Below are 14,722 nucleotides of genomic sequence, written 5' to 3' on the forward strand. Positions count from 1 at the left end.
AAAAATGAGAACAAAGTCATTTGCTTCAGCCACAACAAAAATCAGTCGTCTTAAACCAGTTCATCGGCCCAACTTTAATATATCCATTTCAAACTACATCTGTGGATCTGATCCCGAAAAAATTCCTCATTAAAGCTGAAAATATGATTAAAAGCACAGTAAAGGAAATATTACAATTACCAGGCGACACTCCTAATAGCATGACATATACAAGTAACAAATACAGAGGACTGTCAGTGATGCGAGCTACATGGGAAGCCTATCTGCAGCAACTCAACATCAATACCAAGCTAGAAAACCTAAACGACCAGCACGTTAATGCTGTACGAGATTACGACACTGTAAGAACCCGTTGCTTGTCGGAATTGCAAGTGAGCAGAGATGAGGCTACAGGATCCGTGAAGCAATTAAGACAACATCTTCGGTACCGTGAATTTAAAACCTGGTGTGCATACCGCCAGAAAGGAAAAGGAGTTGTATTGTTTGAAGAAGTACCTGCAGCCAACTCGTGGATCATCAAGCATGAAGGATTATCAAGTTCTGAATGGAGAGAAATGCTAAAAATGATTGCGATGGTGGCACCAGTACGTTCTCTCCCTGGTCGCTCTATAGGCACAACCCACTGTAGGCACTGCAGTGAGTATGAAACTTTACCACATGTGCTTGGGAGTTGCCCACAGGGAGAAGTACTCAGAATAAAACGTCACAACACCATACGTTCTATGATCGCAGATGCACTTCGATCCAAAAATCTACACGTTCACGAGGAAGTTCATTGTATTGCTGATGGTGGGAGCAATCATAGGATCGATATCATAGCTATAAATAGGAATAAACAGACAGCCGAAATAATTGATCCTACCATCAGATTTGAAATCTCAGCCACTCAACCAACTGAAGTGAACGAAGAGAAAAAGAAAATCTACGAGCCCACGATTCAGTACCTATCGGCGAAATACAACATAGAAAAAAATCACAGTTACCGGTCTCTTCTTCGGAGTGAGAGGCACCATCCCGAAAGCCTTTGTAAAGTGGAGGGAAAAATACAAGCTGACGAGAGATCTTCAAGATGCCATCGTCACCACCATAATAACATTTCCTGTAGCGATATTTCGTCAGCATCTTTATGGTGTACATTCAATTTAAATTACACTTGGTAGTATTTTTCTTCTTATGTCTTATTCACTTTTGTCTGAAACCTGTTTATATAATTTTTCATTTTAAATTTTATTGTGAGCTATTCTGTGTCGTAGGGAAACCCAAAATATTGGGTCAGACTACTAAATAAATAAAAAAAAAACTTATAGAAAAAACAACAGAAAGAAATTAAAGACAAAGAGGAAGAGATTAATTTTATAAAAAGGAACTTAAATAGAGGAAATGAAGAAGGAAGGTATGAAAATATATATATATATATAACTTAAAAGAAATGAAACCGGTACGCTTTATTTTTACCACTTTTGTTATGAATAGGGCACGGATGTTTGGAAAAATGCTTTTTTTTTACTGCGTGGAAGTAAATCAAGGTGACAGGGCCAATTTTCACCGCACCGGAATCTTTTTCCTACGGTTCTTTTCCCTTAGTGACCTTACTCCATGTTCGACTTATATATTGACATAAGTTAACAGTCAGCACACAAGGAGCGTGGTGGGTTAAACTTCGAGGTAGCTCAGTGATCAGAGCAGCCAGTTCGTAGAACTGGGGGTCCCGGGTTCGATACTCGGCGCCGAAGCGAATATTTCTCCATTAATAACAAATGGTAACCATCAAAGATAATTCTGTAGGACTAAAAATAATCTTACTTACTTACTGGCTTTTAAGGAACCCGGAGGTTCATTGCCGCCCTCACATAAGCCCGCCATTGGTACCTATCCTGAGCAAGATTAATCCATTCTCTATCAACATATCCAACCTCCCTCAAATCCATTTTAATATCATCTTCCCATCTACGTCTCGGCCTCCCTAAAGGTCTTTTTCTCGGCCTCCCAACTAACACTCTATATGCATTTCTGGATTCACCCATACGTGCTACATGCCCTGCCCATCTCAAACGACTGGATATGTTCCTAATTATGTCAGGTGAAGAATACAATACGTGCAGTTCTATGTTGTGTAACTTTCTTCATTCTCCTGTAACTTCATCCAGCTTAGTCCCAAATATTTTTCTAAGCACCTAATTCTCAAACACCCCTAACCTATGTTCCTCTCTCAAGGTGAGAGTCCAAGTTTCACAACCATAAAGAACAACCGGTAATATAACTGCTTTATAAATTCTAACTTTAAGATTTTTTGACAGCAGACTGGATGATAAAAGCTTCTCAACCGAATAATAACAGGCATTTCCCATATTTAAAAAATAATCTTTACATAAATAAATATTGCCTAAAGAAGCCCCAAAAATCCTTTCCCACGTCTTGTAAAGCGAAAATAGAAAAACTTATGTCGGAAGTATTCAACGAACCCTCTTCTGTTTAAGAGGACTAAATGTTTATGTCTTCGAAACAGAAAACTGTACAGGTTTTGATGTATATATGGCGAGATTTGTATCATTACTATGAGATAAGAACACACCTGGATTTTTTGGTGCACAATTCCAGTCAGCAACACCCACCTGAAAACAAAAAAATAAAAATATGTTAGTAATGTTGGTTTTTTAACAAACCTGTGACAAATTACGACATGCTTGCAGATGTTTATAATTTAATATCAGCATGCTGTATTTCCACACAGATTTAATTGTAAAAAAAATATATATGCCAGTATAATTTTTACTATTAGAACACACTTTGGTTTATTAGAATTGCGTTCATTTTTTTTATCTTCTACATCTATACGCATCTGCAATTTCACAAGATGCTACCATGCAGAGACATCTGTGTACAAATCACGACTTCATAAACGTGAAACGGAACATAGATTTTATCTGTAGTCCCCTCTTTTGACATGAGAGCAAACTTTACTTCGCTTGCGAAGTAGAAGTAATCCATGTTCTAAAACTAAATCATCTTATTAGGTATCAATGATACGATAGCCAAGTCGACCTGGTTGGCACGTTGGTATAGCGCTGGCCTTCTATGCCCAAGGTTGCGGGTTCGATCCCGGGCCAGGTCGATGGCATTTAAGTGTGCTTAAATGCGACAGACTCATGTCAGTAGATTTACTGGCATGTAAAAGAACTCCTGCGGGACAAAATTCCGGCACATCCGGCGACGCTGATATAACCTCTGCAGTTGCGAGCGTCGTTAAATAAAACATAACATTTTTTTTTACGATAGCCTACGTGTTTCTAATGTCGCATTTGTTTTAAGGGGTTAGGTATAGCTTACAGCAGTAAAATTTTGGAAATATTGAACATTTTTTTCCTCCATTACTGTATCTTGTACAACAATAAAAATTAGTATGTGTAAAACAATGTCCTTCTGCTATATGAAAAAAAAAAAAACTTTTACGATTAGAAAAACATATTTACATTTTTTTTTTTCAAAATTCAGTTCACTGTGCAGTGATGAAGCGTTTCCCACATAACTCAAAAACTATCCAACAGAGCATGATATTGTAAATATGAGTTTCAGCAATAACATAAAAGAGAGGGAACATGAAAAAGTTAACAGGCTTATGAGTTATGAGGGAAACGCTTCATCACTGCACAGTGAACTGCCACCATTTTGAATTTTGAAAAAAATATATATATATCATATATTAAATAATAAAAATATTTTTTCATATAGCAGAAGGACAGTGTTTTACACATACAATTTTCATTATTGTACAAGATACAGTAATGGAGGAAGAAAATGAATATTTCCAAACATTTTACTACTGTAAGCTGTACCTAAGCCCTTAATTCAGATCATTAACAAAAAAGATAATCTTGTCTATTCTTCCTAGATACAAAACAGTGTTATTGACAATGATAAAAATCTGTCTAATCCCCAGCAATGGTTTTATTCGGTTTTCGAGGAATAGTCTTTTTTATTTTTCTTTAGACAATACAGTATATAGGCATACTGTTTTCAGCCAAGTAATTTGGCTAAAAGTAAATTTTTCGACACTTTACCAAATATCCCTTCTTTGCACGTTTAATATATTTTAATCATATAAGATACACAGAAATAACACAAAGTTGGCCCCTTCAGACGACATGATGGCGAATGAAAGGCAAGAAGGTAGAGGTCCTCGTTTACATACTTCGGAACTAGAATGAGATGGTGTCGCTGGCACCAAGTTCTGACCGCCTTTACTCCGGGGGAACGACTCGATATTTGGTTGAACAGGGACTGAGTAGACTCGAGAACATTATGGAAGTATCGGAAACAAAAAATAATGCCAACAGCATCCGGAATTAAAACCGGGACTTTCCAGACCCAAGCCAGTTGCTCTACCAAGTGAGCTACACATAAAATCACACTTACAAATAACACACGACACACAGATAAAATACATATACACACAAAATACACCAAAACATACAACACAGATAAAACACAAAACACACACAAACACAGAACACACACATGAAACACAAAACACACAACACGCATAATACACAAAAACACACAAACACACACAAACAGATATACACACAAAAACACATAAAACACATATAAACACAAAACGCACACAAAGACATAAAACACATATACACACTAAACACAAACATAAAACATACACAGAAACACATACACACAAAACACATACCAAACACACAAAAACACAACACATACATACACACAAAAAGACATAACACACACATCAAACACATATACACACAAAAACACACAACACATAAAACACATATACACACACGAAACACATACAAAACAAATACATATACACATACATACAAGCAATAATACACACAAACAGACATACAAAAAACACATATACCCACAAACACAGACACACAAAACACACATAAAACAGATCTATACACACAAAAACACATAAAACAGACCTATACACACACGAAACACACACAAAAACACATATACACATAAAACAATAATACACACAAACACAGACATACAAAAACACATATACCCACAGACACACAAAAACACACATAAAACACATAGATCTATACACACAAAAACACATAAAACAATAATACACACAAACACAGACATATAAAAACACATATACCCACAGACACACAAAAACACATAAAACACACATACACATAACACAATAATACACACAAACACAGACATACAAAAACACATATACCCACTGACACACAAAATCACACATAAAACACATAGACCTATACACACAAAAACACATAAAACACATATACACACACGAAACACATACAAAAACAAACACATATACACATACATACAAGCAATAATACACACAAACAGACATACAAAAAACACATATACCCACAGACACACAAAAACACACATAAAACACATAGATCTATACACACAAAAACACATAAAACACATATACACACACGAAACACATACAAAAACAAACACATATACACATACATACAAGCAATAATACAAACAGACATACAAAAAACACATATACCCACAAACACAGACACAAAACACATAGACCTATACACACAAAAACACATATACACACAAAACACACAAAACAATAATACACACAAACACAGACATACAAAAAACACATATACCCACAAACACAGACACAAAAACACACATAAAACAGACTTATACACACAAAAACACATATACACACACGAAACACACACAAAAAACACATATACACACAAATGGACACGCAAAATCATATATAAAACAGATATACACACAAAACACACAACACACGTAAAACACATCACACTCAAAAACATACAACACACACATATACACAAAAAATACATAACACACACATGAAACACATACACATACGAAACACAGACAAAAACGCATATACACAAAGTACAAACACAAAACAATACACACAAACACAGACACAAAAAACACATATACCCACAAATACAGACATGCGAAATCATATATAAAACAGATATACACACACAACACACGTAAAACACATCACACTCAAAAACATACAACACACACATATACACAAAAAATACATAACAGACACATGAAACACATATACACACACAAACACACACATGCATTTATTTTGCTCTCTCTTGTTCGAAGTAGATAAAGAATATATTTATGCCACATAAAAATAAAATTTAGTGGCCAAATTTCTTGCACAGTTTCACTGTTCTCGGTATTTTATTTCTGTGGCTTGTATTTTTCAGTCATTTATAATATTCTGTACTTGCCACGTGGATATAAAATATCACAACAAAAAACACCGGAACAATAATCCATACTTATTTCTTTTTATGTATTTTGTAACATCCTTTCATTACATACAATTTTCGTATATTTAAGTCTTCGTCGCTATGATACGTTATACTAAAGTTAAAAACTGCTCTAAAACAAGTATTAATGCAATGGAGTACTCTGTTCTCAGGCCTATGGATAATTTACGAAGAAAATAAATGAAATAAAAAATATTCGGTCCTGGCACGGGCAACAATTGAATAATTCCACGCAGGGAATCGAACCAGAATGTGCGTATATTTCCAATACTCATGCTTTACTGTTTTCCAGGACTTTCAAAAAGACAAACGAGTGGGAGACGTTAAACCAAATCATGCACAGGCAGAAGAACGAAGAGCCAGAGAGAAGCAGGCAGGGGAGCGAGTCTCTCACTCTCTCTCTCTCTCCTTCTCTCTCTCTCTGTCTCCACAAAGGCAGTCGACCTTCTCAAAGCCAACACGGCTGTAGATAGAGGTCCCAGCACCTCTCTAGTGCCCGGCCCTTACTATTGCTTTCACAAACATAAACAGTGACTTTATTTCTTCTTTTATTCTTCTGAAACTCGTGGCTTTACATTCTTGAGCTCTCTTCAAAGATTGGTTCTTCCATGGTTTTATGGGGGACTTCTGTTTTATATTCCCATAGGTTTGCTTATTTGGTAACTTGTTATGCTATCCTCTTCCTTATTGTCCGTCCTCTAGGATCGTACTCATAGACGAGACTTTGGACCGAAGTTGACTTTGGAAAGTACAAAGTCAACGTTTTCCTATTCACAGTCGACACTTTGACGAAAGTAAACTTCAATCGTGACTTTACTTCGAAGTCGCCGAAAATCTAGACTTTGACTTTGACTTTCGTTCGTGGATATGGAAAATGGCTGATATTTGGAAAATTGTTGAATTTGCCGAGAATGTTGAAGACATCTAGGAGATTATTAAAGCTGTTCATGTTCCTTAGCGTATTGTTATAGATTATAAATTCAAATCAAGGTACAGATTTGATAAACAGGCAGTATTAAATATCCTCGTCATGTTTCAACTTCATTGATGAATAATGAAAGAGGATTATCTGTTCCACTAATAAATAATACAACTTATTTCATTGCGATTTTACGGTATAGGTAAGGATTAATAGCTTAATATTGATTCTTACTATTTAATTCTATAGAGGATAGGTTATACAGTTGGAAATGCAGTTAATTTATAATCCTGCGGTCGTCATAATACTGTTTTCTGCATATTGATTTCACATAATTTTTACGTAGTTTCTGCAGACAAACAGGGAATAACTATGCCATCTGACAGCAGGATAATATGTCTCTTTCAGATTCTGTCATTGGTGGCATCTTCTTTTCATCTATATCTTTAGAATAAAATTATTTTACAATGAAATAATTTGAGGGCTTAATGTGAAACATGTAACTATAATCGATGTTTTATTCACAACAAAATTCTTAACAGGCAATATTGTTTCAGATGAAGTCTACCATCATATTTTGTAGTTACGAATTGTGTTATATACAAGACTGTTCGAACTGAGTTACGATTCTTTGTGGCCAAGTAGAAGAACAAATTATTATCGATTGGTGTGAAGACCTAAAAATGTCAATTTTTGTACTTACGTTATTTTCACAATAACCCCACGAATAATAATTAATCTTATGTAAAGCAGCAAGAACGGTTAACAATCGCTTAACATGTACCAATGTTCAATTGTTTCGTTGATTTCTGACTTAAAAGATGGCTTTGATTGTGGCAATGCCTACTCTATTTCAACTATCTATTAATTTAAATCCTTTATAAGGCAGTGATTTTGATTGCCAACATTAGAACAAGATCGTCAAATCTCGACTTACCAAAGTCAAAGTCAACGCCTCAGAAGTATTGTCTATGAATAGGACTTTTAACAAAGTTAAACTTTACTACGAAAGTCGACTTTGGGAAGTCTTCACCTAAAGTCTCGTTTATGAATACGGCCCTAAGTCGACGAAAATCTAGACTTTGAATTTGACTTTCGTTCGTGGGCATAAGGAAAATGGCGGACATTTAAGAAATTGTTGAATTTGTCGAGAATATTGAGGACATCTAGGAGATTATTAAAGCTACTCATGTTCCTTAGCATATTATTAGATATAGATAATAAATTTAAATCAAGATACAGGTTTGATAAACAGAACGTATTAGATATCCTCGTCATGTTTCAACATTAATTGATGAATAATAATCAAAGAGGATTATCTGTTTCACCGATAATACAACTTCTTATTTCATCGCGATATTACGCTACAGCTATAATGTCTTCTGCATATTGATATCAGATAATTTTTAAGTAGTTCCTGTTGACAGGCAGGTAATAACTCTGCCAACTGTCAGCAGGATAATACGTCTCTTTCATAATCTGTCATTGGTGGCATCTTCTTATCTTCCATATCTTCAGAATAAAATTATTTTACAGCAAGAACGGCTAACAATCGCTTAACATGTACCGATGTTCAATTGTTTAATTTACTTTTGATTCAAAAGATGGCTTTGATTGTGGCAATGCCTACTCTATTTCAACTATTTATTAATTTAATTCGTTTAAAAGGCAGTGATTGTGAATGCCAACATTAGAACAGGATTATCAAATCTCGACTTATCGAAGTCAAATCTCAGAAGTATTGTCTATGAATAGGACTTTTAACAAAGTTGAACTTTCCTACGAAAGTTGACTTTGAAAAGTCTTCATTCAAAGTATCTTTTATGAATACGGCCCTAAAAGATTTTAGACTCTCTTTCATAGTCTCTCATTGGTGACATCTTCTTCTCTTCCATATCTTCAGAACAAAATTATTTTACAGCAAGAAACGGCTAACAATCGCTTAACATGTACCGATGTTCAATTGTTTAATTTACTTTTGATTCAAAAGAGGCTTTGATTGTGGCAATGCCTACTCTATTTCAACTATTTGTTAATTTAATTCGTTTAAAAGGCAGTGATTGTGATTGCCAAAATTAGAACAAAATCATCAAATCTTGACTTACCGAAGTCAAAGTCTCAGAAGTATTGTCTATGAGTAGGATTTTTAACAAAGTTAAACTTTACTACGAAAGTTGACTTTGGAAAATCTTAATTCAAAGTCTCTTTATGAATACGGCCAAAAATATTTTAGACTCTCTTTCATAGTCTGTCATCGGTGACATCATCTTTTCTTCCATATCTTCAGAATAAAATTATTTTACAGCAAGAACGGCTAACAATCGCTTAACATGTACCAATGTTCAATTGTTTCATTGATTTGTGACTCAAAAGATGGCTTTGATTGTGGCAATGCCTATTCTATTTCAACTATCTATTAATTTAAATCGTTTAGAAGGCAGTGATTTTGATTGCCAACATTAGAACAAGATCGTCAAATTTCGACTTACCAAAGTCAAAGCCAAAATCTCAGAAGTATTGTCTATGAATAGGATTTTTAACAAAGTTAAACTTTACTACGAAAGTTGACTTTGGAAAGTCTTCATTCAAAGTATCTTTTATGAACACGGCCAAAAAGATTTTAGACTCTCTTTCATAATCTGTCATTGGTGACATCTTCTTATCTTCCATATAATGAGAATAAAATTATTTTACAGCAAGAAACGGCTAACAATCGCTTAACATGTATCGATGTTCAATTGTTTAATTGGTTTGTGACTCAAAAGATGGCTTTGATTGTGGCAATGCCTACTCTATTTCAACTATTTGTTAATTTAATTCGTTTAAAAGGCAGTGATTGTGATTGCCAAAATTAGAACAAAATCATCAAATCTTGACTTACCGAAGTCAAAGTCAAAGTCTCAGAAGTATTGTCTATGAGTAGGATTTTTAACAAAGTTAAACTTTACTACGAAAGTTGACTTTGGAAAGTCTTCACCTCTTTAGTCTTGTTCCACCTTTCCATTGTTCATATCTTCTTTATAAATAACTGCCTCGCTTTCTAAACACTAATTTTAGCAAGCAACAGTTTCTCTAGAGAATGTCTATACCTAATGTAAAATGTTATTCTCACACGCATATATGCATATACATATACGTACATACATACATACATACATACATACATACATACATACATATAGTCCACACTTGTGGAGTAAAGGTTAGCGCGTCTGGCCGCGAAACCAGATGGTCTGGGCTCGATTCCCGATCGGGGTAAGTTACCTGGTTGAAATCAACCCAACATGATAACTTTCGGTGCTGGACCCCGGACTCGTTGCACCGGCATTATCACCTTCATCTCATTCAGACGCTAAATAACCTAAGCTGTTGATAAAGCGTCGTAAAATAACCTACTAAAATTAAAAAAATACATAACCATGCGGGATCCGAGGTTTGCGAGCTGAAGTCCGGTCTAGGAGGATGGATATTTTTCAAAGAGCCATAAAACCCTTAGAATGACTTTCTCCATGAGCATGCAGAAGAACCTTGTCCTTCACAGAGGGCTCCAGGCAAAATCCATCGGCCATTTTTCGAGCACGTTGAATTTCGACGCTGAATAACCTCTGCAGACGAAAGCGTTGTTAAATAAAATACATACACACACAGACACACGGTCAAGGTTTGCCTTGCTCTTGCTCAATCAACTGTTAACTTCTCACTAAAGAGGACCACATTTCGATACCGGGTGGCTACTGTCAAGTAGCTGTGAAGTTCCCTACGAGCGTTTTGATCTCATCTTTCAGTAGTCTCTATAGGCGAAAAAGATATGTTGAATAACAATAACTTGGCATTACTATTACATTAGAATGGCAATTATAGAAACTACATAAATGAAACGATCGTGACTAGTACTTTCAGAATTAGGCAAGGTTTCGAGTGACTAATGCAGCATGAATCCACACTGCTTTCGAAATTGCACTCAATAGGCTCAACAAGAGATGTGAGTATTTGAGGGTTTTCATCATTCCAGGCCTCAGCCCTGAATTTCCAAGAATATACAACTTGGTGACTGCAGCAGCATCTTTCACAATAGAGCGGAATTTCAGAAGAAAGTTTAAGGTCTTAACCTTTCCTATAGAGCATCACACAGAGAACACATAGATAACTCTTCATTTCCATGCTGGGAATAGAATACTGGTCTGGATTTGCAACTAGAGACACTACAGTTTGAGCTACTTCGGGAAATAATACTATAATCTATTAGACAAAACTGGCCTTTCAGAAGTAGTTTAGAAATTCTTCCAGTAGGCCTATTAATGAAGTACAAGGACATCATTTTATTCTTACTTCAATTTTTATTGTACCTGAGTTTTTTAATGTACTTCACTCCCACCCCTTCTACTAATGAAGTTCCAACTCCACACAGAACCAAGACCGCAGATAGTAAGCAGTACTGAGTTACTGAGTATAGTACGTTCCAGAAATATGTTCGCTTTTTCCAGTGACGAAAGAGCTTTAAATATTGAATCATATTTTCGCACAGGTACTGTCCGTTTGCCTACGTCGCATCCCGATTTCCCCCACCTGCTTCTGCTCGCCCCTCTGTAAAAGCTGGGCTGTTTTAGCTCTTTTCTGAAAACATTAATTTCTGTTAGGAATTGGACGTTTACGTAATATTATACAGCTGTTTAATTTAACTTAAATAAAAGGGCCTCGTTACGTAATTAACTGTCACGTGATTTCCTCCTTTTCTACAATCCTGCGGCATAACCACTTGGACGGACAGTAGATAGCATGCCTGAGTAATTTTATATTTTCGGGTCGGGCAGAAGTGAAGATTAAATTTACAGTACGTAGAGTAGGTACAGAATTATTTCAACATGAGTTAGTAGTACGAAGGATGAAACTGGCAATTGGAATTAGATGCAATAGTCTATAGTGCGATAATATGCACAAAAGAACTGAAGCCTGTATCGAAATGAACGGCCACCATTTTCAAAATTGTGTTTAAATATTCATATTATGATTATTTTTCAATTTAACTTCTTTCTCTATATTGTACGCTAATGTGCTGTAGACAGTATAATATACATTGCATAATGAATACGTTCGCATGGATAACTCACTTCGTGAGTAAAAACACTTATTCTTAATACAGTACTGTACTTTGATTAAAGAAAAACCTAATGAAAATTATCAAACTCAAAATCGCGATATTTCCTAGTTTACGTAAATGGATGAACTACTTTTCTTCCTTCCTATACCTAGTAGAGTGATTTGTGTTTTACGCCAGTATCATCGAACTCCAGTCGTGGAGGGGGGAGCAAGCGGTGTTTCCGGTTCTCTAAAGGTACAGACAGGTTAATATTAAAAATGTTAGTAAAAATAAAATGATGTCCCTGTATAAAAAATTGTCTTAAGACGAATCTTCGAGAAGTTGATTTTATATAGGGTGATTCACGAGGTACTGGGAAATTGAAAATCCTCATATGTTTCATGAAAATAATACCCAGTTTCCTCAAAAGATCAATGTGTGGGCTGCAATTCTTGGGGATGATATTGTTGGACCGATTTTCATTGAAGAAAACCTGACTGGAGAATTGTATCTGAACATATTATAAAATATAATTGATCCATTTATCTCACTGTCGCTAGAGAACCAAGCCAATGAAGGAAACCTGGCGTTGGACGAACAAAATCTGCATTTTCAATAGGACGATTCCCCCCACACTATGCAATACCTGTGCGACAATGGCTGGATAGAAGATTTCCTGGAAAATGGATTGGTAGGAGAGGTGCTGTAGAATGGCCGGCGAGATCTCCAGACCTGACGCCGCTTGACTTTTTCGTATGGGATCATTTGAAATCAGTTGTTTATACTCCTCCGCCTGAGAATATTCAAGAACCGAAAAATACAATAACCCAATAATGTAATGGGATTAGTAAGGAAAAACACCTAAACGTTCGCGAGGAGTTCCAAAATAGACTGTATTACAGTTTAACCAACAATGGAGCACATTTTGAACACTTGATTTTGTTTCTTGTCAGATTGCCAGGCAAAAGATATGAAATAAATGAATGAGGTGTATAAACAATTGAATGTTCTTTCATATTTAAGTATATAAATATAGAGGTGCCATTTGAAATTTCAAGGTGGGGGTGAAATCTAAAATGAAATTAAGCCTGGTTTCACACTTTCCCCTTAATATCTAAATTGACGTGTTTTTTTGTTTAAATAGACTTCAATTTAAATAATTAGTTATTTAGACTGGGGGGGTCCACACCTGTGGATTAACGGTTAGCGCGTCTATCCGCGAAACCAGGTGGCCCGGGTTCGATTCCCGGTCGGGGCAAGTTACCTGGTTGAGGTTTTTTCCGGGGTTTTCCCTCAACCCAATAGGAACAAATGCTGGGTAACTTTCAGTGTTGGACCTTGGACTCACTTCACCGGCATTATCACCTTCATCTCATTCAGACGCTAAATAGCCTAAGATGTTGATAAAGCGTCGTAAAATAACTTACTAAAATAAATATTTAGACTGGGAAGTTTTGAAATGAAAGCCCTGTATAATTGCAATGCAGTTTGACGATACAAATATGTTTTGGGGGTACGTTAGCAAAAAAAAAAAAAGATTGAATACCACAGCTGTAGATCACAGAGAAGTACTTGAAGAGAAAGCTGAGCATCGTCGCCCGAGTCTCTAACGAATTTAACTGGACTATTACACTCTTACTACGTCATACTACTTTTGACCAATAAAACGGTACGAAAGGACGTATTTCAACCAATTGGCTGCTTATCGCACAATTTTATCGCGTCCCTAGCATTTGTTTAATTTTATCGCGTCCCTAGCATTTGTTTCTTTGTTTGCCAACATTTGAAACTGCGCTGGTCTGGACGTCAAAAACATATATAAAATTACAAACCACTCCAGTCGACGCACAGCAGTTTCAAATATGACTCGCATTGGCATTCAAGAACAAGAATTAATAAAAATCACTGATCATACCTATGCATCTTCAGAAATCCGATTTACAAATAAATGAAGAGCACCATTCGGAAATCCTGAATTAGTTGAATACACCATGTAGGCCTAAATCAACGAGTTCCACTTCTATTACGCACACGTCCAATATAACATCAATTGAACCACCAACCACATTCAAATTTGAAAATTGTACATTCAATAATTATTCCTTTTAAAATTATTCATTCGGAAATCCTGAATAAGTTGAATACATCATGTAGGCCTAAATCAACGAGTTCCACTTCTATTACGCACACGTCCAATATAACATCAATTGAACCACCAACCACATTCAAATTTGAAAATTGTACATTCAATAATAATTATTCCTTTAAAAATTATTCATGTTTATTTTTTATGTCATCGTCGTTAATTAAAACTTTTCTAACATTTGTGTATATTAGTTAGGTTATGTTACAGCTTCTGTTCTGAGAGGATAAAAAGAACTTCTGCTATATGATATTATG

General features: G+C 35.6%; 1 protein-coding gene across 1 annotated transcript in view; it reads right to left on the reverse strand.

Moving 5' to 3' along the window:
• sty (sprouty signaling antagonist) overlaps positions 1-14,722 on the reverse strand; it is a 328,914-nt gene that overhangs the window by 143,011 nt on the left and 171,181 nt on the right. The window contains exon 2 of the mRNA XM_069826930.1: positions 2,573-2,612. The gene's annotated coding sequence lies outside the window, so the exon portion shown is untranslated. The remainder of the gene's footprint in view (positions 1-2,572; positions 2,613-14,722) is intronic.

This window comes from Periplaneta americana, chromosome 5, assembly GCF_040183065.1.
Source record: "Periplaneta americana isolate PAMFEO1 chromosome 5, P.americana_PAMFEO1_priV1, whole genome shotgun sequence".
NCBI classification, from domain to species: Eukaryota; Metazoa; Arthropoda; class Insecta; order Blattodea; family Blattidae; genus Periplaneta; species Periplaneta americana.